The 26,051-nt window shown below is 36.6% G+C and overlaps 1 long non-coding RNA gene across 1 annotated transcript; it reads left to right on the forward strand.

The window, feature by feature from the left end:
- The first annotated feature begins 1,797 nt into the window (after positions 1–1,797).
- LOC309875516 lies at positions 1,798–25,810 on the forward strand. Its single transcript, XR_014317045.1, has 8 exons — positions 1,798–1,945; positions 4,142–4,390; positions 5,200–5,291; positions 14,120–14,305; positions 14,946–15,245; positions 15,622–15,664; positions 15,760–15,907; positions 25,536–25,810. It is a non-coding gene; the product is annotated as an uncharacterized lncRNA (long non-coding RNA).
- The last annotated feature ends 241 nt before the right edge of the window (positions 25,811–26,051 follow it).

The raw sequence follows: 26,051 nt of genomic DNA on the forward strand, positions 1-26,051 counted from the left end.
TTTCCCTGTACATGCACTGATTCACTCCCAGAATACATCTGTGAATATAATTGAGCCCTAAGTTTGGATATTAAGAATCTCATGCATTTTTTAGGAACACATATAATTTTAATACTGAATTCAAGCCTCTTAGGGCTTTCTTAAAATAAACCTTACAGCCTGACATGGGTAATTCTTGATTATTGATGTGTAGACAGCAAAAAAAAACCTTTGCCACTAGCAAATTTTATCACATGTAGCATGTTAGCTACTGATTGCCTGAAAATCCTAATTCTTGTAGGTGATACTATGGTGTAAGACCTTTGGCACTCAAACCTCCTGCTTTCCTCTAGTTTAGGGAACGGTGAGTTCTCAGTTACAGGGAGTGGGAAGGTGATGTCATTGAAAAACTATTGCCCTGCTTTGATACTAGTAAACGTGCTCAAAGTTCTCTGGGGACCTCTAAGGGCTGAAAAATTCTCCCTACCACAGTTGCTGTGGGATAGAGGTAGTTTTTCTCTCATTTTCTCAAACTTTCTTTGCTGGTGTTTTTAGCTAGGATGCAAGTGAAGGGTGTTTTGGAAAGTAAGTCTGTATCTGCTCCCTTTTAAGAAAATGTGTTGAAACTGAAGCTGGATGCATTCTTAGATCATGTATGGAAAAAGACAGGAACAAAAAATGCCAGAATTGTGTGCGCATGTGTGTGTTTACGGATAGATAGATTGGAGGCTGAGGGGGACGACAGACGAAGCCCTTTGCAAAACAAAGTAGTGGGTGCCAATGTTGACGTTTTTAGGCATGCCTTTCACTAGTGATTCTGTGATAACTTATTAACAATCGAAACTTGGGGGCTGGATTTCTCCTTTTTCTTTTCAGCATGTACAGCATGAAAGAAATAGAGTGAAAGGTCCTGGCAAGGCGCCCATCCTACTTCTCGGATAAAGGGTGAGTGATGCAACACCATGACTTTTTCCCTCTCACATCTTGCCCATCACATGGGGAAGTGAGCAATTACTTAGATTTTTCATGCCTGCCAGCTCTTCTGGGCTTTGTCTTGCTTGTTCTGGTGACAGGCAACCTCACACTACTTCTGGCCACCTGCTGTCCTCACAGGGCCTAACCCAGCCTTGGAGGCATTTGAAGTTAGAGATTGGTTTGGATCTGAGTTTTGATGCTGACTGGTGTCTTTGTAATGGGGCCATCATGTGTACGAGATCCACAGACTCAGGCTGTGTGCCAGCATTACCAATGATATATATACGTCTCTAAGATGCCTCCTCCTTCTCCCTCCCACAGTTCTGAATACAGCTTTTTGAGCTCTAGGACCTACATGTAATGAGTTTTCTTCCCAACCCTGAAGCCTGAGTTTGGTTTGTTTAATGTGAGAATAGGATGTTCTCTGCAATTTTCCATGCTGTAATGAGGCTTTGAGCAGGACTGCGAGTGTCACAAGACTCCTGATAACATCATGGGAGCTAACAACACTAGCACTTGAGTTAGCTTTGCAGATTCAGCCTTTTTCTGAAAATAACATTCCAACAATGCAGAGATAAACTGAATTGTTTCAGAACAAAACAATCTTGCAGAATATTTTAGACACTCTTCAGATCATCTGAATGGGATTTAAATAGCCATATCCATGTCACTTGATTCATGACATAACTCAACTTGGGGAAAGAGACAAACAGAAGTGAAGTTTTAGCTCCATTTGCAAAAGTTGAAAAAAAGTGATGAGGATGTCTGAAACATATTTTTAAACTCTCAGTGACACTCAATATCATCTTAGTCCAATCTGTAGCACCACTGAAACAAGTAATGTTCAGCAGAGGCCACCAGCAAGCATAGTCCCTGGCGATGTCACCAGTGACATGTCTCAGAACTGTCACCTGCTTGCCTGCAGCCCCGACCGCAGCCTGGGATCGCTGGAGTACTTCATCTAGCAGGATTGCAAGGTGGTGAGTCAAAGGTGAAATGTCAGCAAGCGAGAACGATTGCTGGTTTTGCTGGCTGAAATACCAGTCGTATTATGCATTTATTATACTTACACAGCAAGACAACAAAGATAGAGCAAGGGAATAAACTGCAGGAGAACTACATTGTCGGGAAGAGATGGTATGCAAACATGATAAAGAGTACAACTGTGATAAAAAAGCAGTAAAATGTTGCCTGATGTATATAGTAGTTGATATGATATTGGACATTCAGACAGGCATATTATTTCCTTAAATGAGGAGATTTCTCTCTCTCTCTCTCTCTCTCTTTTTTTTTTTTTTTTTTTTTTTTACACTGCTTCCTGCACATGCTTCTAGAAACTTGGAAGGTTGCAGCTGCTCCAATTCATAGTAGCATCAGGACTAAAGCATTGCTTATACGTGGTATGGGCAATACTTACCAAAACTTAGGTCCCAGGCATGCGGCTAAGCCCACAGACATGAAGCACATGCTTGAGCACAGTTCTTGTACTTAAAGTCAGGGATATGCTTCAGTGCCTTCAACAGCAGCATTTTGTTTTGAATGACTCCAACATTTGCCAGTAATTAAGCATATTATTAATATTGACTTAATACAGACATAAATATCACTCATTGCTCTAGGAAGTTGGGTAGACTGTCATTTTGTGACTTTCCTTTTTTTAAACAAGGAAACTAGTTCTGGAAATAGAAAAATACAATATATTGCCTGTTTTACATTTTTAATTCTGTTTCTTTTACTTTCATGTTTTAGAACAAACACTGACTGGGTAACCTTCACTGTTACAGTTTAGTGATTAAAAAAATAGAGTTTTTTGTTTGTTTGTTTGTTTGTTTGTTTGTTTTCCTAAATGTGATCTGTGATCTGTCTTGGAAAGACCCTACAGAATGATTAAATTTTGTTGAAGTCTAAGAATATTAGTTTTGAAACTTATTAATTTTGAGGGAAGAAAGGTTCAATTGGTTTAAAAGTAAACCCAAGTACTGTACAACATAATGATATCAGAAAACCAAAAAAGTTAAGTTGTATTTCTGATAGATAAATTTTACAATTTTTGGCCACCAACCATGATATAAGATGAATTTGTGAGCATAACATAAAGGTTATGTAAACCTCTCTCTCTCATTGTTTAGAGTCTCATTTCCAAAAGGAAAAACTTAATCAAGAGAAAGTCTTTCAAGATTTCAGAAAGCTGGGAGGAAAAAAAAAAAATAAAAATCAGTTATGGTGCATTATTCTTACCAAGATTAATGTAATAGCTGTCTTTGAATGAAATCTAGAAATGACAGACATGGTGATAGGGGTGTGCTGCAAGCAGACATAGGCATATGACCTCACAGAGAACATTCAAGACCCTAATTCTATGACAACTTGTTAATGTGCTTAGCTTTATGCATGTGAGGAGTCTCTTTGCTTCAGATTACACATATGCTTCATGTTTGCAACCTTACCCTTCCAGGACATCTTCCAGCAAATTCAACACTCCTTTATTTTCCTCCAAATGCTAACTACATTACACACTTTCCTCCCTTTCAGTCACTTTAAAAAAAAACATGATCCATTAAGTCAATGGCAAAATTCCCAATTACTTCTGTAATGCTGGAAGTTAAGCTCTCTGCTTATGAAACTTAAACCTTTATTTTGAGAAAACTGTCCAACATTATAAAAAAGTCATTTTAGTCCTGCAGCTCTCCAAAATGGTCAGTGTTTTATACTTTTCCCTTATACTTAATAGTATTTGCTTTCATTTATTATCCGTATTTTTTGTGCTATTTGGAGCATATGCTAATGATGGAGGTCAAGTCTAGTTCATCTGGACATTTAAAGATCCCGTGATAATATTTATAAGAATTTTCAGCCTCTCTTCCTCAACCTCTCCTGTGTAAGATGCTGTCTGTCAGATTTTTCCTACAATGTACATAAGAATTGGTTGCCATCCTATGATATATTTATGATATAAAGATGATATAATTATTGCAGAAGATGTTAGTAGGAACTATTTATTAAGAGACAGTAGCCAGGAGACACAAGATGCTGAAGATTTCTAATGAGGTTAATTTACGGAGAAATATGGGATGAGTTTATACATGTATCACCTCAATCATGCCAACACTGTTAATGTCTTTCTTCTCACTTCTAAAGCAAAGCCATGATAGAAAGATTTCTCTGTGCTTCATGTCTCCTCTTCTAGCCTTGGCTCTACAAAGAAGAAGAGCAGGTTTCAGAAGATATGAAAGGAAGCTGCAAAGAATTGTGGACTTACTGATAATGGATTTCCTACATTCAGTAGTGTCAACATCTTTGTTCAGAATGTACTATGAAATATAGGACAGAGTAAGACCTTCACAGAGGCAGACCTGACATATTGTCTGCAAGTTGAGAGTCAGAGGTTGATGACTGCTGGAATCAAGTACTGATTCAACAGAACACAGATCAATAGGTAGGATGGAACCTTTTAGTTCAGATGTGGATTCATTGCTATTTTCAATTTCTATTAAGCTAATATAAGTTGAAAATTCTCTGAAGTACAATGCATTGTGCAGAATTAAACTTCAAACCCTTCCTGAGGACATTGAAGTAACCTGCTACCATAACTATGCATTATTCACCATGATATTCTCTTTGAAACAAAAATTTTCCCACTTTTAATGTTGGTCTTTATAGAATTTTTCTGAAAGTGGAGATCAGATAATGAGACAGTTTAGCTAACCAGTGCCTTGACATGTTTCATTTATGGCTTGATTAGACCATGATTTAATGAGATACTGTACTACAAGTAAGCACATCATCTTCTGCCATTTAACACTGACTGCAGTCTAAATATTTAATTTTGGCAGTGTCTCTGCACTTTTGAAATAATAACAAATAAATAAATAAATAAAAGCAACAACCAAACAGCAGTAAAGCATAATTTAAGTAGAAAGTTTCATTCCAACTGCAGTAGGCAATTACAAAGAAAACCATTCTGAGACTGCCCACTTCTTTGCTTCTCTTTTCAGTCCTATAGACTATGCTTTAGTGCATCTGAGGTTTTATTATACTGTATAGTGTAATGTGTTTAGAATTTAAGATATGTAAGGGAAAAGCAGAAAAAAGGACAATCTCATGTTTCCATTCAATTTCCCTGTGTGTGTTATTCCAGAGACTCAAAAAGGTGATCCATTGTCTAGATTTTGTGACTGCTGAATTTCTTTGTTACAGGGTGTCTTAGGATAATATTGAATTTTTTTGATATTCTTATTTGCACAGCTTCCAGCAGAGGAGCAGCTCTTGAGCACTGATATGTGCCAGTGGATTTTCTCTGATGAATGGCTTCTAAGCATCCAAAGCTTCACTAAATGGTACTGTAGACTGAATAATTCCGGAGTTGTAAACGACCTGAGGTGCTGCTTCAGTGTTTCAGGTTCATCTCCATTTGCAGTCTTTTTGCACTGAACAGATTTCAGTTGATACTAGTGGTCCAAAGAACCAAGGCAATCTTACTGGTGGGTTTTCTAATATGTAGTTCTCATATACATTCTCACTTGGGAACAAAGTGTGATGACATATGGAAAGGCCTACATCTATTTCTTGGCTTTTGGTTAATTGTTTAAATTGAAACAAGAGTCTGAAAAAAAAAAAAAAAAAGACATTAAGAATAAATTATGTCATGCTGAGATGAGGTTAATTATTTAACATCTGGCAAAAGCAGATAGATTCTCAGTTAACACAGTAGAATCCATTCAGTCAGCACCTTGATAAGCACCATGTCTCTGTCACTGGCTTGGATTCCTTCCTGGAGTTCCTGTGTATGTGCTTTCCAGTTCCTCTGATGACTGGGTAGGCTGCCCATCAAGTCTGTTTAAAATGATTGTCTTCCATTGCCTGCAAGGTTTTGGTAATTTACAAGTGTGAGTGATGTACATGTGCAGACAGTTTCTTACTGTGTGGTCCACTTGTCCTGCAATTTAACTTCTTACTGAGTAGCTTGAGTAGGTTCAGTGTTGCACGTCTGCATCCTGGGATGGCAGTTCTCAAAGGTATTTTTGCTGAGAAGAGGCCACTGCACATGAACACAGAATCACAGAATTGTCTAGGTTGGAAGAGACCTCCAAGATCATTGAGTCCAACCTCTGACCTAACACTAACCAGTCCTCCACTAAACCATATCACTAAGATCTACATCTAAACGTATTTTAAAGGCCTCCAGGGATGGTGACTCAACCACTTCCCTGGGGAGCCCATTCCAATGCCTAACAACCCTTTTTGGTAAAGCTTTTCCTAATATCAAACCTAAACCTTCCCTGGCGCAACTTTAGCCTGTTCGCCCTCATCCTGTTGCCAGGCACATGGGAGAATAGACCAATCCCCACCTCGCTACAGCCTCCTTTAATATACATGTAGAGTGTGATAAGGTCACCCCTGAGGCTCCTCTTCTCAGGCTGAACAAGCCCAGCTCCCTCAGCTGCTCTTTGTAAGACTTGTTCTCCAGACCCTTCACTAGCTTCGTTGCCCCTCTCTGGACTCTCTCGAGCACCTTGATGTCCTTCTTGCAGTGAGAGGCCCAAAACTGAACACAGTACTCAAGGCGCGGCCTCACCAGAGCTGAGTATATGTAAACAACTCCTGTGTGCTGGAGTTTGGGAGAACATGATTTTCCATCGTGGCCAAACATGGTGTTCTTGGTGTCCACACACATGCTTTCAATTTGCTGGCATGTGATGTAGTCTTCCTAGGAGGAATCCACAGTTAGTTCTCCTTATTTTACCACAGGGTTCAAATTTATTTAATTCTGAAGGAGACATTTTTGGCTTAATGTTAGGGAAACATGGCCATCTTGAACCTCTTTCAAGAGGAAATCCCTAGGATCATGTTTGAAGCATTTAAAGGTTATTCCCAAAGAAGAACTTTCAAATTATAATAACTAATTATTCATATTTGTATGGTCCCCCTGGGTACCAGTATATCTGTACAGGTCTTTCCATGGCCTTCATCTTTTCAGTGGCCTTTTTTCACTTGTCACTTGAGTTAGCAGGAACGTTATAAGATTATTCTGTATTAGCAGAAAAAGCCCCAGTCCTGTTTTATTTCACATTCATAAAGGAGAAAAACACAGAAGTGAGAATTTCAGATATACTAGAAGTCTCAATGAGCAAAGAACAAATATGAAATATTCTTGAAGAAGAAAGAATTCATTCATTTTTACACCTCTCTCTTCAGAGCCTGAGCATCCCTGCCCATGATTGAAGGGAAAAGCAGTACCAGCACTGCTGTCATGCCCAATACTTAGAGCCAAATGTAGGAGAAACACCTTTACTAATCTATCATATTTGTTGTCCACTGGATTAAAATTCTCCAGTATTGCTGTTTTGAAGTGTTGACATTTCACAGCACCTGCAGGTCAGTGCCACAGGGCTGCAGAGTTTCAGGGAAGTGTGACTGTTAGGTGTTATGCTCAGAAAATGCCACTCTGCTCTCATTTTAAAAGGGTATAAATCTCATTTTAAAAGGGTATAAATCAGAGGTCATTGCACTGTACCCAGAAGATTTTCTGGAGTCAGTGTGAAATCATCAACCGATTCAACAACTTCATGTCTCAGAGTCTGGAGATAGTCAGGTTTGATGCTTCAGATCCTAGCCAAGGCACGTCCTGTGTGTTTCCTACTTAGCTAACACTTGCACAATTGATGGCCAAACATTCTTTCTGGAGCATTTACCATTTCCAAATATATTTATCTTTCAAGTAAATAAATTTTGTGTTAATTAGTGACAGCTCACTGCTAAAATATTCACTTCATTCTTTTATCACCCTGTGGCAGAGTTTTGTGTGCCCTGCCAGCTGTCCTTCACAGCAGGTCTTAAAAGTCTGAAGCCTTATTTGGTGTCTGCAGTGACCTTTTAAATTCCAGAGTGTAGTTGGGGCTACACAACTCACAAATATAACACTTGTTAATAAAATGTCAGCGTTGTTGCAGTCAGGCTTGCGTCGATCTTTCAAACTGCATTTTCAGTCATCCTAATGGCTCAGAATTGTGTATGTCTGGTGGCACAGTTGCAAGAGGGGCAAAACATTAAAAAAAGCACCCTTCTGTTCCATCCATATAACCAGTTCACAACTCTACCCCCTGGGGAAAAATCATTTCCCCTGCTTACATTCCAACAAGCAGTTGGTTTCTTCATTGCTTAGGTGACCTCAAGTAAACCCAGAAATGCCAGTTTTTAAAGACTAAAAGATTGCCTAAACCTTCACTCCCATAACTAATAGCAATAGGAAAAGGAACAAAAAAAAAAAAAAAAAAAAAAAAAAAGAAGCAGCAGAATGGCTAGCAGATGTTTCCTAAAGAATATATAAACAAGGAAAATGAGCAAACGAGCAGTCAGACTTTCCTTTAACTTTACAGTGCAGTTTACAAGTTCATTAAACAGGACTTCTGCGCAGGTCAACCCTTGCTGAGGGATTGTTTAAGTTGAAGAATTCTTGATTTCCTGCTCAACTGACTCACTTGATAAGATGCTTCATAATGACATCAGCAGCAGTTGAATAGTTAAAATGTTTGAATTGTATGAACCCCTGTAGTTTAGATGGTTCTTGACCTTCTCTGTGTAAGTAATGATTACTTACATACCTGCAGGCATGCTGAAAGCTCTCTGTAATGTACTGGAGAAAAATAACACAGATATCATTCAAAACTATTGCATTTGTAGTCTTTGAATACAGAAATTATAGCTGTTTAGATTTTAATGATCTGTCTTGTATAGGTGCTTGAAGCCATTTTTTTCCATCTATTTAGTGAAACTACATGAGCAATTCAAGGGCTGTTTTTAATGTTTATCCAAGTGTAGATATTGCCTGTGTTCCTCCTCAAAATTGGCATTGCTGTGATGTTTAGCTCTTGTCATAGTCTTAAAAAGATGTTTTTAATATTAAAAATATTATTAGTTAATATTTATATTAATATTCTATGTTGGCACTGATTTTCCTCTTGTTCTGTAAAAGATTTTTATTTGCAGAAAACCAGTTGTTATCAATGCAAACTTTACAACAGACCTCAATAGATTTTTAATTGACTCAGTAATGCACATTCATTACTGGACTAATACTAGGCAGCTGGAGGTTGAGGACAACTTTCATATGATCTATAATAACGAAAAATCAGAATACTCCAAAATAATTGCAAAGAATATGTAGTATATTGACAAATTATGCATGGAAAAAGAAAAATAAAATATTTGAAAATATATGTAATTGCAGAAAATGATACAGGCCATTTCTAAAGCATCTAATCAGCTGATTTGAGGATGACTGGACATAGATACAGGAATCTGAAATCACTGATGGATCTGTATTTTCATTACAAAATAAGAATGTTGGCTCCACTATCTTAGTTAACAAAACAGATACTCCCACCTTTTTCCCAAGCACAATAGATGAACACTCAAAATCAGCTCAAAATATTATCAACTCATATTAACTAAGAGATTATTGTTAAATGGTGCATGCAAACAGTATCTATATCACAATATAGTCATAACTGTTTGGGATTAAATGTTCCAAAATACTTTAAATTACTAGCTAATTAAAGATTAGGAGATCTTTGAAGAAATTCTTGAGAACTGCTTTAATAAATATTAAACAGGATAAGATATATATTTATATCTTTGTATTCATTGTGGAGTTGCTGCACTCACTTAATGGAAATTGGCCTGGAATTGCTACAGGTCCAACAGCAACATTTGGTGAATAGTTTGTAAACTCATTTGTTATGTTTGCAAATCTTTTTTAATGCTCCTGATGTTCTTAGAAGATGTCATCTCTCCCTTTCCGTATAAATACTTTTGTGGTGTTGGCAATCCCAACTTAAAAAATAAAAAAATAAAAAAAATAATCCAGCTCCATTAAGTTAAAAAAAGTAGAAAACATTACAAACTATTTGAAATTTGCACAAAACAACTCTCATTTGATATAATTTAGATTTTGTGAGTTTAGTTACAAATTACAACAAGGATATTTTCTTAGCTTTTATCAAAAAAAGCATCTTCTTTCCCAAAGCAAGATTGGTCTGGTTCAGCTAAGGCCAGCTCCTTTGGTTCCTTCCCTCTTTTTCCCATTGAGATAGTAGCTTCTGGGTAGCTTTAAAACATTTATTTATTTATTTATTTATTTATTTATTTATTCAGTAAGGTATTTAAGGTTTTTTTTTTTTTTTTTCATGAATTGTCCTGTCCAAACAGAAATCTGTCATAACCAGCATCCTTTGAATAACTGTATGTAAAATAATTTCTAGTGCCATCAGCATGGTATAGTCTGCAGACCTAAATATAGTGAGATACCACTGATCAGCATGCACTCATCTTTTAGACAAATGCACATGATGTATCCATGTTAAATGACATCTTCCATAGGATTAAGTGTTGTGGGATGTCAATTGTGAATACAACTAAGAATAAGATTACGTAATGTGGACTAAGAGAGACATTTCTTAGAAATTCATAGCTCTCTGCAGATCTCCTCGTAACTGTATGGTAAATTAATGCATGCTGTCACTTCCTTCAATCATCAGAAGCTATGTAAATAAAATAAGCTGTCACATTTTTGGTCCTTTTCTGTGTGAAATTTAAAACATTTCTCGAACTAATAAACTGAAGTCTAGGACTGCTGGTATGTGCTTGACTTTTTCAAGCTGTATACTTCAAAGCATAAAAGCTAGATAAGCTAACAGCTCATTCAGTGAAGTTATTGTGTTGGAGGAAGCATGTCTATCAAATACTTGCTTTACAAATTTGAATAGATGTCATTGTTCTCAGTAATGTCACCCACTCTGCGGCTGCAGGCAGTGTTTGAACAGAGGGAATGTGAAGCATTTTTATTTTATTTTATTCAGGGGTGCTTCTTGGCAGGGAAGTCAGCCACTCTTTTTCTGGATCTTTATCAAAATGATGATTCAAGCAGTACTGGGGAGGCTGAGTAAACAGTTGGCCAAAGTGTTGAAGATCAAGGAAATGGTATAGCTGCACGGTCTTCAGAGTAGATGAAACTCAATGTAAGAAAAGAAAGAAACCATGACAATTAAATGTTGATTGTGGTTTTCTCAGAAAGTGGGTGCTAAGGAATTAACTTTGTTGGGTGCTAAGGAACACATGGTTGGTTTTGTCATTTATCAATTTTAAGCGCAGATCACACAGTGGCTGACTTCTGTTTCTCCTTGGTATTCTAGGTCAGTGTGTTACAGACATCTGCCCATTGCTGCAATCTGATTGTAAGACAAACACCATCAGCACAAATACATTCCTTGTCCTAGTTACACGAATACAATCTGGCCCCTGGTGTTTATTTCAGTGCTGAGTGATTCTTTTTGTTATTTATAGATTGGTCTGAGATTGTGTCAGTGGGGCAAGAGGGAAGCTGCGTTAGCAGCCAGAGTACTCCAGAGAGGTCTGTTGGCTGGAACTTGCCCACTGCCTGTGTAAAAGTCACAGTGAAGAAGTGGCCATGGAGCAAATGCTCTATGGACTTTGCCTTGGACCAGCAGCAAAAGACCTCAGACACAGACTGGAAGAAAAGCTGTGACTCACGGTTCTGTTTTTTTAATTCCCTGGTTATCTGTGAGGGAAGTAATCTCTCTCTCTGATATATATGATTCAGAGGTAGCATTGTTTGCATGGTGTTCTTGAGAAAAGGGGTTGGGAGGGACACAGCAAATTATATGTGATGGGCAGACTTTGCTTTATCCAAAGTACGTCAAAGTACAAGAGTACCTACACAGCTGCAGTCTGTTCTTGCTCCCTTATCTTACTTGCCTAAAAAAGCCTTATAGCTTTGTGCATCTTTATGTATCTGCATGACAAATACTTTTGCCAGGCTGAATTGGGTTTCTGTCAATGCTGTCAATCCTCCATGGCTCCATTACAGTTGCTCAGGGACTCTCAAAGAAGGCTAAGCAAATTAGATGGACAGGAACTGAGTTGAAGCTTTCTAGGGAATGAAAGGATAGAAAAGTAATTTTGTAGGTTGGCTGAGCTCTTGATGAGATGTTTAACGCTGCTGTGATTTAATTGTATTCCTAATGGTGCATTAGGGTGTTTGAGCATTTTGCTAAGAGTCTCCTGGTTATTATTTAAATCAAAGGGAATGAAACACAATAGGTGTCATTAAAAATCCCTCTCTTTGTATTGGAGAAGATTAGTAGCATTGTTCATGTATCTAGTAAGATACATTGGTCCTGATCCTTATTTTCATGAATGCTCTTTTACACATTTTGTACAGCTAAAATGCTCCTGACATTGTTATAAATTATTTATACTCTGTCTTTCTGCTCTTGAGGGCTCCACTCAGGCATGGTGCCATACTATACTGCTTTTGAGCATGCCACAGTTGTGCTCTGAGTTCAGGAACTAGCTTAAGAGATATGAGTTTCCGTGCCTTGGCCCACAGAACAAATGAAAACAGACCCATCTTCTCTACAATGTGAGTACTTCAGTCTGTACTTTGGACCATCTTGTCTTTGTCAGAGACACCACTGTGCTGTTTTAGCCCATCCACTGTTAATTAATGAAAGGCCATGTAGCACAGATGAGCTCTCAGAAAGGGGGAGAAGATAGCAACAATACTGTTTCCTAAGGATGTGCCATGAGCACACAGTCATTGAGTGAATGTGATTAATCCTTTAATTTCTGTAACATAAAATTAGCAACTAGGGTTTTCTTCTTCTATTTCTTCTTCTATTTCTTCTTCTATGCTGTGATCTCCATGAATCTATGTAAGGAAAGACTCTTACATACATAGAGGAAGCCTAATGTGAGGTCAAAAACTTACTGAGAATAACTTCTTTTGAGTGAGCATTGAGCTTTATCATGTTTTTCACAGTAGTTTCAGTAATTGCTTCTCCTCTCTTAACTTTGTTTTGCATTTCACCTTGTCTCTGCAAGTTTCTTGTGTTTCTGAGACATCTCAAGCTGCTACAAACATTTCAAAGAAGACTGTAGTAATGTCTAAAAGGTGTTCTACTGATCTCTTTCATTCCCTAGAAAGCTTCAACTTAGTTCCTGTCCATCTAATTTGCTTCTTAATGTCCATCTGATTTGCTTAGCCTTCTTTGAGAGTCCCTGAGCAACTGTAATGGAGCCATGGAGGTGTTCTACTGATCTCTTAACCTACACATTTTTTTCTTCTCTGAGGAAGATCATTTTTAGATGACAGCTCACTACTTGTTTATTTTGTCTGCACATAAATGTCCTTTACCTCCATTGTAATTTGACTGTTAAATTTCAAGGTAACATACTATGGTTTCATTGCCACAAAACCGGGCAATATTGTTAGTTGATTTTTGTTTGTTTATTTGCCTGGGTGCTAGAATAGTGTATCAAATCCATTGCTGAAATAATGTTGCATGATTTTGAGCCCCAAAGCAAAAATCTCCAATCACAATTTGTTAATCTCCGGTAGTGGGGTACTGTTTAATTACACAAATGAAAATATAGTGCACCAACTTCCTCTAACTCAAGCTTGAACTAAAACTTGACTTTTGTGAATAAGTACTGCTGGGACATTACTGGACTACTGTTTCATGTTGGAAGTTAGGAGAAATTTCTTCCCAGAAAGAGCAGTCAGGCATTGGTATAGGTTACCCAGGGAAGTGGTGGAGTCACCGTCCCTGGTGGTGTTCAAGGAAAGGTTGGACATGGTGTTTGGGGGCATGGTTTAGTGGGTGACATGGGTGGTAGGGGGACGATTGGACCAATCTTGGAGGTCTTTTCCAACCTTAATGATTCCGTGATTCTATGATATTGGAGTGATTATTATCTCAGTACTACTATGAATAAGAACGTATTACTTCTGCATATTGCTTAATTATTTTCATTGTTCTGGATTGACTATAACTATTAGTAGTCTTTGGAGCATGAGAATAAATGCTTCCAAGGAAAGATCTGAAGTAAAATGCATACTCGTGTTTTCTTTCAATCTGGGGAAGTAAACATTTTTTCTCTCTCTCTCTCTCTCTTTCTCTTTCTCTCTTTTTCTTTTTTTTTTCTTTTTCTCTTTTTTTCTCTCTTTTTCTTTTTCTTTTTCCTTTTCTTTTTCTTTTTCTTTTTCTTTTTTTTTCTTTTTCTTTTTCTTTTTCTTTTTCTTTTTCTTTTTCTTTTTCTTTTTCTTTTTCTTTTTCTTTTTCTTTTTTTTTTTTTTTTCTTTTAGGATCTAAAGTGGGGAACAGGCCTGAGGAATCTGAAGGGTTTTCTAACAGATAAATCACTACACATTTATATAAAATAAAATAAAATAAAAATTTCACTCAAGATGCTCAAAAGACAGAGGATTCATCCTAACAGTGTTCATGTTCAACTGCCTGGAGGCAAATTAGCTTGTGTTTGAAAATTAAAGGTAATTATTGCCAATTAAATAAAAGCTTTCATCTCAAATGGGTAGAAAAATATAAAGTCAGACTTTGGTGGTGTAGTTTCAATTTCTATTATTTCATTTTCCCATTTCACTACAGTTGCTATGTCAGCATAACTACCCTATGGTGATGTGAAGATATGGAATAGAAACTTGGAATATATTTATAAAAGATTTGTGGGTTTTAACTACTTTAGTAATTTTTATTTAGACAGTAGCATGAAACTGCTTTATGTGAGGCTTTCACAATGGTAAATGTTTTTAATCACAGAAACATATTTTTACACTGGTTAGTCTCTGATGTTATGAATAGTTTTCCACCACTTTCTTAAGACAATTATTTCATAGCCTAAAATTTTGATTAGAATTTTTTGTCATTTCTTGTTTACTTTACTTGCTGACTGCTACTGGAAACAAGGATGTGGTCATTAAGGGGGGGGGGGGGCACCACAGAATTTAGAAATCTGCAGCATAAATGTCTGTAGCTGAGTGGGTGAGTGAGCTCCCTTTAAAGTCAATGGAGAGGCAGAGGTATTTTTATAATGTATTACCTCCAATGTATTTTTGATGTTAGTTTCAGCAAAAGAGGTGTGGCATCTTATGCTCTACTGACCGTGTTTACTAGATATCTATTGGCTCCATTAAGCCTGGGAAACTGGACTCTGCATCCTGAACTGTAGAAGTCTAATGAGTCTTATCAAGAAAAGTACATGCAAATCACAGAGATGATGAGAACAATCTGCAAGGATATTATGTGATACTAATTTGCAAATTATATAAGCCCATGATTAGGCCATTTGGCTGTTCAAGACTGTTGGCCAGTGAGGAAGAAAGGACAATATATACTTTGCACAGCTGGAGCAAAATGCTTATGTGGATGCTGGGGTGATCAGTAGAGATGAAAATGATGTAAACCATGATGCAGGTAATTCTTCATAACAGGCAAGCTTTCTGAGACCTCTGTGTTATGTAAGATAATAAGCAGGTATTTGCTGGCAGGGAAAATTAACTGAATTGAGGACTTATGGGAAAAAAAAAATCATTTGTGAAACAGAAAATATGGGTTGAAATATTGAAAGCAAATGTTAAAACAAGTTGAAATGGAGAAAAACACACTGAAAATAAGACAATGTAAAGTGAACTAAGAAGATGTTATTGCCCTTGGAATATTCAGATGAAATTAAGTTACCATAAGACTGGACAGTCCAGGATAGTCCTTACATGAGAGACATATCAAATGGCTTGAAAACTAGATATTTTTCTCAGTTTTCAGAATATTTTTTTCCATTTTAAACTTACAGGTCCATTGATTGTACCCAAGACCAAGACTGTGGAGTTTATACGGTAGATTATCTTCATAGTAAATGGTTATTTCTCTTTCTGTACCCTTGTTAGATAGTTGCTCTGTGATTATTTCATTTGTTTTTTTTTGCCTTCAGCTATGTGTCTATAATTAGAGCAAAGATCATTCAGGAATGTGCTTGTTGGAAGTCATCACAGGTGCATCACCACAGCTTAAAAGTGACAGCTTGATCCATAAATCAATGACTACCAAAAAGGACATCTCAGCCAGTCATTCATAAATGGGTGAGGCATTCCACTGAGTTGCTTTTTGATACATTAACGCTAGGTTTTGCTTTAACAATAGCAGAAATACTATTGCAATCTGTTATATCAATAGAGTTAAAACTGCAGGTGGCCTGGAGAACCCATTTTCAAGACTTCATTGGATTGGTCACTCTGTAGTTCATGTTTGTTTCTTCATTATGAAGAAATACACACAGTTACAACTGACCTTGAATTTAAAAAAAAAAAAAAAAAAAAAAAGGCAGGGAACAGGGGACACATTCTTCTCTTCAGTGTGTGGAGTTGTTCACTGAGAATTCAGTAAGAATCAATAAGGTATAAAGGCAAAAGGCAGCTTTTGTAACTATCTGACAAATTATTCATTAGACAAAGCGATTAAACTGTGACCTCATTATTAAGTGTTTAATCATACAGATCACAAAATTCCAATACAAACAATTTTTAATGATACAGAATCTGTTGCTGTATAAATATGTTCTAAATCACATGGTTTCAAACAGAAAAGTTTTCTTCAAATAAATTCAAATTCAATCAAATTCGGATTTATGTGACTCAAATATCTAATTTTCATGCAGCTTTTTAATGGCTTGATACACACCCACTGAAGTCAATGGTAATTTCCAATGAAACCCTATGGGAAAGTATCTGTCAGTAACTGAATTATTCAGTTTTCCATAAGCAGATTTCTATCTTTAAGATTAATATTCAGGTCTTTAAATAAATACAGAAGTACATGTAAATATTTACTTAAAGGATTTAAGACTAGGTTTAAGATTAAATATATGCATATTTTACAGTAGAAGGATGAACCCCAGTATATACTTACAATATGTGATGGATTAGTTTGTTATAACCTGGTAATGCATAAAGATGCCAATTATGCCAGGCAATAGGCAAGGAAAAGTATATTCTATACTCAGGTTATAAGAGACACTTTTAAATTCTGTTTAAAGGTTTATCTGAAAAAATGAAACCAATTAGTAGGTGTAGCAAATAGTAACTCTTCCTAACATAAGTTCTAACATAAGCTTCTTACAATCTGGGTGGGTTCAGATGATACAGGTGAGAAATGCATTTGTTTATCCTTATAATATTTTTTCCCTTTTGGTCTCCAGCCTGCATTAACAATCTTTCTTGATCCAAGGAAGTCTCACATATTTTAGTCAGTGCTTAAATAAAGAATGTTGGAAGAAAACTGAAGTAATAATCCTGGGAATCACTAGGAATCTAGAAACAACTATAGTTGCTGTTGTATGTATGTGCGGTAGATGTATTTACAGAAATTTCAGATAAAGTGGTACTGTTAATAGCACTGGTTTAATCTATAGATTTGTGAATTGTGAGGATTCTTGCTCTGGAATAGTTTTGTGAGGGTTTCTTTACTACTGGATAAATGAAATAGACGTTATGGGGTGTCAGTGCCGAAGTCCAAAGTCATAGACAACATTTTTATTTAGTCCCTTGGACAGTCGATCCAAGACTATTCAGAATCTTTACCGTGTCTTTCATCTGCAGCTGTTGTGAATTTCCTCCCCCCCTCCTCCCCCCCTTTTTTTTTTTTCTTTTTTCATTTTTATTTCTAGGCTGCTCCCTTAGATTAAATGTTATCTACTGCAACAGAATTCTCAACTTTACTATGAAACATATTGGAGGAATAAACCATAAATTACTTTGCAGTTTACAACAGTGTGTGCATAAGGAGAACTCATGTAGAAGCACAGAACAAAAACAAAAACAAAAACAAGACAGTAGAATAATAAATGATCTATTTCATTGCTCAATCACTCATAACATAACTAAAATTAACGTCTGGTTCTAGTAGACGTGCCGTATTCTTTCAAGTGGCTGAAAGGACAATAGTTAGTATGATTAGTTTCTGTAACAGGGAGAAGAAAGATCTCAGGGGAAGCTTTACATTACCCATTAGTTTTTGCATCTGTTGACCTCATTTACTCTCAAAGATTGCAGTTGAGTTTTTTGCTTCATTTCAAAGTTGTAATGACAGTTTTGTCTTCAGCTGTTTCTTTCCTGTCCCTCAAATATCTTTGGATTTATTTAATATGTGAAGGACTTGTTATATGGGGTCTCTAACCAATAAATCTCTCCCGAATGGGTGTTTGAAGTAGAGAGACACCAAGAATGTATAGGACAAGATCCCAAACAGCCATAACTCTTGTTTGTGGCCATAAATGGGGTTATCCCAATCTACATCTACTAAAGAAAACAAAACATAGTGTTTCTGAGGTGCTTCTTCACTAGCTCCAGTATATGATATGCTGCATATCTAACTGTGAGATAATTTACCACTATTTCTTCCTTTCCTTTTTTTTTTCTTTTTCTTTTATTTTTTCTTTTATATATTTTTTTCCCCTTGGAACTAAGTGATGGAATTAAGTAGTATTTTTATCTATTTTTTCATCCTTTTCTTGAATTCGTCAAGTCTCTTGAATGGCCTGTTAAGGCTAGGACACGGAATGGGCTTGGTGTCTGGGTCACTAGAAAGGTCAAGAGCAATGCTATTTGTAGCTATTATCGGTGGCATGTGCAAACTCATGAATGATTAATCTCAGAACAGCTAAAGTATGCTCCATAAGTTCCTCTCAGTTTGTCTCCCACACCCATAAGGACTTGCAATTTTAACCTCCATATCATCAATTCCTTGCTGTCTCTCTGTCTCAACTGTCTTTCCTTTAAAAATTCTACAGTCTTGAAGACCATTATTTCATCCTTGAAAATCAGTTTCCATTTACCCAGTTCACCACTTTCTGAAACCACAGTAACTCATGATTGCTGGGGCCAGAGGGGAATTGCCTGAGAGATGTGTAATGCACTGAGCTAGCAAGTAAGGCTAAAGTATAAAATTTAAGTTATAAATGAAAGTGACAAGCAAAATTTTTCTCCACTTAGCTTTATTAATGATACAATATTTTATTGCCTGTGGCTAAAAGTATTTATTGTCATTGTATTTAGCTGTAATTTGGTTTCATAATTCAGTTGGGTTTTTCATATTTTTTTATTTTTTTTTTTTTTTATTTTTCCCCATGTATATTATTGCCATAGTTTATGCCTATAGTAAGTGTGTGGTCTTCCAGGAACAAACATATGCAGATTGGTATTAATCTGAAGAATCAGAGGCTTAACAGTGGGCTTATTTTTAAGCATGTGAGTATGTGGCTGAAATCAAAAGCTGCACAGTTTGTCCTTCTAGGGTGACTAATAAAAACTGCATGTGTATTTTTGGTTGTAGGCACAACCGGGAGATACATTATATATATCGGGAGACATTAACCAGCAACATCTTCAAACCTTTATTTAATTATACAAAATGTCCTACCAAGAGAAAAGGGAATATTTGTGTGCTTTAGGCATGTGGTGGGTCACAAGAAGTGTACAGGATCTTGCAGAGTCAAGACCTGAATTTGTATATCATATATTAGAGCGTGTTCAGAGACATATGATGGGAATGACCGCAAACCAGAAAAAAATTTACCAGAGAAGAGATTGAAAATTTGAAATAGTTTAATTTAGAAAATGGAGGAATAAGCAAATGTACCAAAATCATATGAAACAGTGAATGCTACTTGCATTGTAGAATGAGAATGTCCCTTTTCTCTGATAAATAGAATAACACTGAGGAAAGTAAAAGACAAGCTGGAAACCATTATAAGAAAACTCTCTACAGTGTGTAATTAGGTGGTAGAAATCTCTCTCAAAGGAAATGAGACCAATGATGCTTGGAGGATTCCAAGTGAGACTGAATATTTCCATAGATAACAATAGTTCCTGGAGTTACAACAAATGGTAAACAAGCAATGCAATAATGCTTATTGAAATAGCCATTAACCTTGTGCTCCAGGGCTCAATTTAATCTAAATGAGACTAGTATTGCTGTATGAAAACAGATGATATCTGACAGAAGATACAGTTTATATTACACCTGTGTAATAGAAGGGTCCTCTGCCTCCTTCTGGTGATGACCACTCTCAAAGACAGCATTAGGATTTAGAAAGAGACACAATCTTTTTTTCTGCAGGTCTAACCTAAAATGATAGTTCCAGTTCTTCAAAGTATTTGTCTAATATCCTTTAAAAGGTATAGATTTGACATTCAACATATTGTCTCTTGGTAGCTTTTAGTGTGGTATATTACTAGCTCAACAGACTGTGTCTGAGAAATTTCTTCAAGCTATGTTAAAAATGATAAGGGAAAAGGAGGTAATAGAGGCATCTAACCATTATTTATATATGTATTTATTTAATCATAATAATCCCCCCCCCCCAGTTTAGTTCTTTTCATTACAGCATTTCTCGGCTTCATCAACTATGTTTCTGTTCCTTCACCCCTTGACTTTTTATTGATTTTATTTTGTTTACTTATTTATTTATTTTAAAGATGAACATTTTTATAGTACTTTCAAATCAAATCAAGGATCTCCCTAGAGTGGGTCCTGCACATTTTGGGTATCTTTCATCTTTATTACCATCATTCTAAACAGAACATGAAAGGATAATGACCTTGATGAAAACCATAATGACCATGGCATAAAACAGAAGTAGCATCCTGAAACTCCTCCTCGTGCCATGGACAACCTAAATAACAATGTGGTCTGACTGCAGTTATGCTATATTTTTGATGAAACACTCTCTCAAAATTATGGGGGCTGTTAAAGGTGATTCAAGATGGACTGCCAAACTTTCCAAATTACCAGCAATGCCATTTACGTGTACTTCTTTTCTTTGTTGTGCAGTTTCAAGTGTGGATTACAGAGGTTAAAATTTTGGTGGGCATTGGCATGCTCACATCAAATTGGTTCTGTTCCACTTCTTACTTCTGTTAGATGTGCATCTTAATTGTTTAATGTAATATTTCTACTTAATTACAGGAAATGTCATTTACTATATTGATGGTAAAATGAACACAGGCAATGTAAGTGACATTGTACATTTTTACAATGAGGGAGAATATGATTAATTATGAGACAGAATAAATTAACTCATACATCAAATACTTCTGAGAGGTGTTAGGAGGTGGAGGTAGGCGGTGACTCCAGTTTAATCCCTTCTGTAGAGGAAATTAGAGTCAAATTATATTAGACACTAAGGAGCAGAAATGGTCTCCATGGCCTAGAAGAGCATATAATGGTACCTAACATTTATAGATGCACACCATATCATCTTGAAGTTTATACACTGTAAGGATCACTTCATTTATCACTACAAGTACGTTGTACCATCATAGCACCCTCCTTCACAAATTTTATTAGAATATATGAATTCAGTCTTGGCTAGTATAAAACAGATGAAGCATGAGTGTAAGAGAGGGTATACACATAAACAAGAATCACGATGAATTTCATGAAGTATAAGCTGCAAATTGATGACTTCAGATCAAACATGGAAAATTTCTGAAAACTTGATCTTAACTAGCAAAGGTGCTATGAGTCTATAAATTATTTTTATTCACTGTCCAGAGATTTAAACTATGGCAATCACTTTGGATGAATGTTATTCATCCAGGAATAAGGTCAAGTTTCTAAAGAATTGTTTGTACTTCAGCCTTACTCTGCCTAACCTAGGATTATTCTTTCTTTTTTCACTTTCATGTGTATTTTTTACTTTCTATACCATTCAACTTGCTGTTCCAAATGTTATAGGGACTAAGCAAGACATTGCTTAAGGAACTATGTTTTAGAAAGAAAAAAAAAATTATATGCATTTATTTGTATGAAGAAGTGTCATTCTGTTCATGAACCCTTTACGCAGAGTGCAGCATGAAGTTAACACCAGTCATCTACAAGAGTTCATGACAAACAGCCTGACAAAAGCTTTCACAATTTTCCTAGCAAATTAAATACAGCTCTCCTCAGGATGAGGAACCAATAAATAAATACATAAATAAGTTAAAATAAATAATAATAATAAATAATAGGAGCATCTTTTTTTTTTTTTTTTTTTTTTTTTTTTTTTTCTGGAAAGGAAGATGTTTTCAGATACATCATTTGTATCTGAAAAGGGATAGGGAAGGTGAGTTGGAACAGCAGAGGTCAAGGTTTTGAGCCTGGCAGTAGGTGAATGGTCAAGTGGCAAAAGGAGAGACAGATAAAACTGAGAGATTGAGGCTCATTATTAAATATTCAGAGTGGGAAGGGGTTTGCTTTTATTAATTTTTTGAACTTTTTCAATAGAGATTATTTCCATTCCAACATAGAGAATTTAAAACCTTTATGTTTACTACAAAACAGAATTTGTTTTTCCAGACCACAGAGCCGTGCTGCCAACCATCATTGCACAGGCATCTCTTCACATTTCTCCCCCTGCTACATCCCTCATGTTTCTCTTCCCCATTCCTATACATGTATTTAGAGGATGCAAAATGCTGCTAACTCTCCTGGCATCACAAAGCCAGTAGAAATAAACATAAGTCACTAATAAATGTTACATCCCAAAACTACAGCATGAAGAAAGATGGCCTCTTTCCCAGAAGCTGTGCGCTGAATATTTAAATTTGTTTGCAAACCAGCACTGAATGCTGTGTTGTCAGCCAAGGCACGTAGCTAAGTGCAAGTGGTGCAGACTGCAGTTAATTAATAAGTTTGGTTTGCTAGGCTGTGACTACAGCAACTTTCTTCTCATAAAACATCTTTTATGTACATAGCTGGAAATAAAATGTTCCTTAAAGAAGCTCTGTCCATGTGTTTAACTGTTCTCTACAGTGACACCAATTCACAGTCTCCTGCATAAAAACAAATCAATGTTACTGTGATCATACAAGGGGTTTTAAATTTCCTTATCACACCTCACTATTACTGAAACATTCCCTCTTGAGTATACATCTTCTCTGGTATGCTTAATGTATTCTTGTACAAAATCTCTTCCACATGCGCCTATACATATACAGAGTTTCATGTAGTTGTTGTAACATAGAAATAAGTACTCTACTGTATATTACATAGAGAAAATTAGAATTAAAAAATAATAATTACATAAGTAATAGGGAAGCACTAATTAATCTTATTAACAATTTGGAAAACAAGTCTAATAATTGAATATAAACGGTTAAATGTATTTATGTTGTTTAAAATACTAGCTTTTTTTTTTTTTTGAAAACGTTTTCACTTTTTATGTGAAGCAATGGGACCAGACTGCAAGACTGGAAGTGCAGGAGAGAAGGATAATGCCTGATATAATATCTTTTTTCCCTCATTTTGGAAGGTTTTTTTTTTTTTTTTTTTAATACATGGTATTCAGCTTCATTGAAGTCAGTGGAACTGCACAGAGGTAAAACTGATAAAAGAAAATTAAATCTTTTAAAGAAAACCTACTACTATGGTTTTGAGGAAGTGAAATTAGTAAGTTTAGTCAGTTAATCACTTGCCGAAGTCTGACATTGTATAAAGCATTAGCAGCTGGAGTCTATAGTCCAGACAAGGATAATCAGCAAATCTGAGGTTATAAATTGTTGACTGGAAACAATGGTGCAGAGATAACCCTGGAGAGGTTGTGAAAGACTTCACTGGAGTTTATTTGCATTGCAGTTCTGCTAGAAGTCACAGAAGCTTGGCTTCCTACCTACTTACTGCCATTTATTTTTGATATGCCCTAAAGCATCCTTGACACTTATTAAAATAGAATGGTGTCTAGGCAGCCAGTAACGCTACTGTATCTTCTTTCAACAGTTGCTCTATTTTAAGAAGTTCCAAAGAGCTTCAGTATACATCTTCAAACCTACTATATCTGTTGATTCATGTAGCTTGTGAAACCTTTGACCTAGATGAAGAAATTCCCATATTTAAAAAGAGAATCCACACAGCTTCCATGGTCCACTTAGTGTTGTGGTTTAGCAAGCTGTTCTTCTCATTTATGTCATTTTCTTTATACTATTTTTTTTTTCAACATGCAAATTATATATGGCTGTGATGTAAACACAGTTAATGTAAATGCCTTGCTAATCCACATTATAGACCTTCATTTATCTATGTGCTGTCTTTATACACCTTTGCTTAGACTGTGCCTAGTATCATTAACACTATATATGTAAGAATTTCCCTTTCATCTCATTTTTGTGGCAAATTCCTTCTGCAGTTTCTGGATGTGAGCCAGCCATGTTAGAGTGAAAATTGGAGCTATTCTCTCCTCAAGCCTGCCAATGTTCGCACAACAGGGAATATTAGTTTATAAATTACCCCAGGGAGAAATGCCAGTCACAGAAAGCTCCGGAGATCTGCAGGAGCCAAATCACACCTTTCTGATATTTCGCTATGAGCATTCACATTCAAATGTAAACAGTGTTTACATTTAATTCTGCACTCAGAATTATAAAAGACCACTCTGCCTCATGTGTCTTAGTGAAATAGTTCTGTCCAAAATGTCCATTTCTTATGGACTGGCTTATACTGTATTTTACCGGGGAGAAAATATGATGGGAAATAAGCCAAACTGTCTAATTATTCCTGACATATAACCTATCAGAATATAACCATTAGCAAAGGAGTGAAATGCCAGCTTCTCTTATGTAGTTTGTTCTTGTTGCTGGTAATTTGGTTTGCTTCTCCCAAAGAAGCAGAGTTTTGAACTGATGAACATTTTGAGATGATGCATCCCTGTCTCAGTACAATAATTCCATGACGTGGAGGATACCAGTCCGATACTATAGCCTGTAATGTGGTACATAAAAGGACAGCAAAATATCCCCTCTAATAAAGGTTACCAGCCTAGAAGGATATGTTGCTGGATCATTTCTGTCAGTGTATCGCAGTATACATCACTGCAGTTGCATCAGCTGTGAGTCTTCCCTGCAACAGCTAATTGTTTGATGACAATTGTGTTGGCAGCTTCCGATTCTTGTTTAATACTTCATATTTCCTATCTGCCATGCTGTGACAGGGCATTGCCTGATTACACTGTTTACGGCCCTATTTTGTTCACAGTGAGCATACTGGAAAAGCAGTTTGTCACTCCAAAGGCCTACTACCTACAGCAACTGTCCTGAACACTTCACAGAAATGAAATGGTACAGACCATGACCCAAATTCCTGGCAGTGTAATTAGATTTCTAATGAGAGGATAAGATATAAACTCATACATTTACATTGAATTTACTTGTCAGAGGTTGCGTAAGTGTTCAGTATATTCTGGTCTGGAGTACCTCAGAATGAATATAAAATTTAATTTAGCTAAACTTTGCTTATTTATGGCTACATAGTTTGTGTTTCTGAACCTCTTTATTATACAGAATGCAATTAAAATATAATTGACACTGGAGAGGAGTCACACCAGCAGAACTGCACATACCCCTCCCGGTGTCTAATGGACCACACAGACAGGAGTAGCATCATTTAAACCTCCATGGGGAAACAACACAGAAATGGTTCTGAGAACAGTGGACCAAGACAAGTCTGTGGTCCTCTTTGTGGAATAAAAAGTGGTGACAGAATGGAAATGACATTATAAGAAGATTTATCAGGTAGAAAGGCAAAGAATTAGGCCATGAGTTGAAGATAGTGCCAGGAAGATTTAAATTTAAGTGGAGGAAAGGTTTAAGGGTGAGAGGAAACACCTAGATAAGGGCGATGTTCTTAGGCTGGGCTTCAGAAACACTTACATGTTCTTTTTTTTTTTTTTTTTTGCAGTTGAACAGTTGACTCCCACTGATACACATGATTCTTCCCCTGCTCATGGACACTCTTTCCATCCAGCTCCAAACATGCACACATCTACCCTTCCAGCTGACCTCTGCTCCTCCCCTCACTCCTCTTGGGCAACCCAAGGCAGATGGGCAGCAGCAGCAGGGGATTTCCATTGCTGGGTAGGTTGCCTTTTCATCCCTTCTCCATATTACCTGTCCTAGCAGGGACAAAGGGATGAAATCTACTCTGATACCATGCCCTCCAGCCCCAAGAAGGGCTTTTCCACCACTTAAAATTGGTTCCGGGGGTGGGAGGACCTCTGCAGAAGCCGCAGCAGGGCCCTCAGGGCTCAAGGACATGTGTAGGGACTGCAGCTCCAGAGAAAAACATTTGCATGTTCCCTACAGATGGCTTTTGTTTGTTTACATGTATATTTGGATACAGATCTCTTCAGCTGTTTGGGGAGGATAGGTTTCCCCCATTGGAACTGAAAAACCCAACCTTTGCGAGATAGAAGTA

The sequence above is a fragment of the Aythya marila genome (genome assembly GCF_965140915.1).
Source record: "Aythya marila genome assembly, chromosome: 2".
Taxonomy (NCBI): domain Eukaryota; kingdom Metazoa; phylum Chordata; class Aves; order Anseriformes; family Anatidae; genus Aythya; species Aythya marila.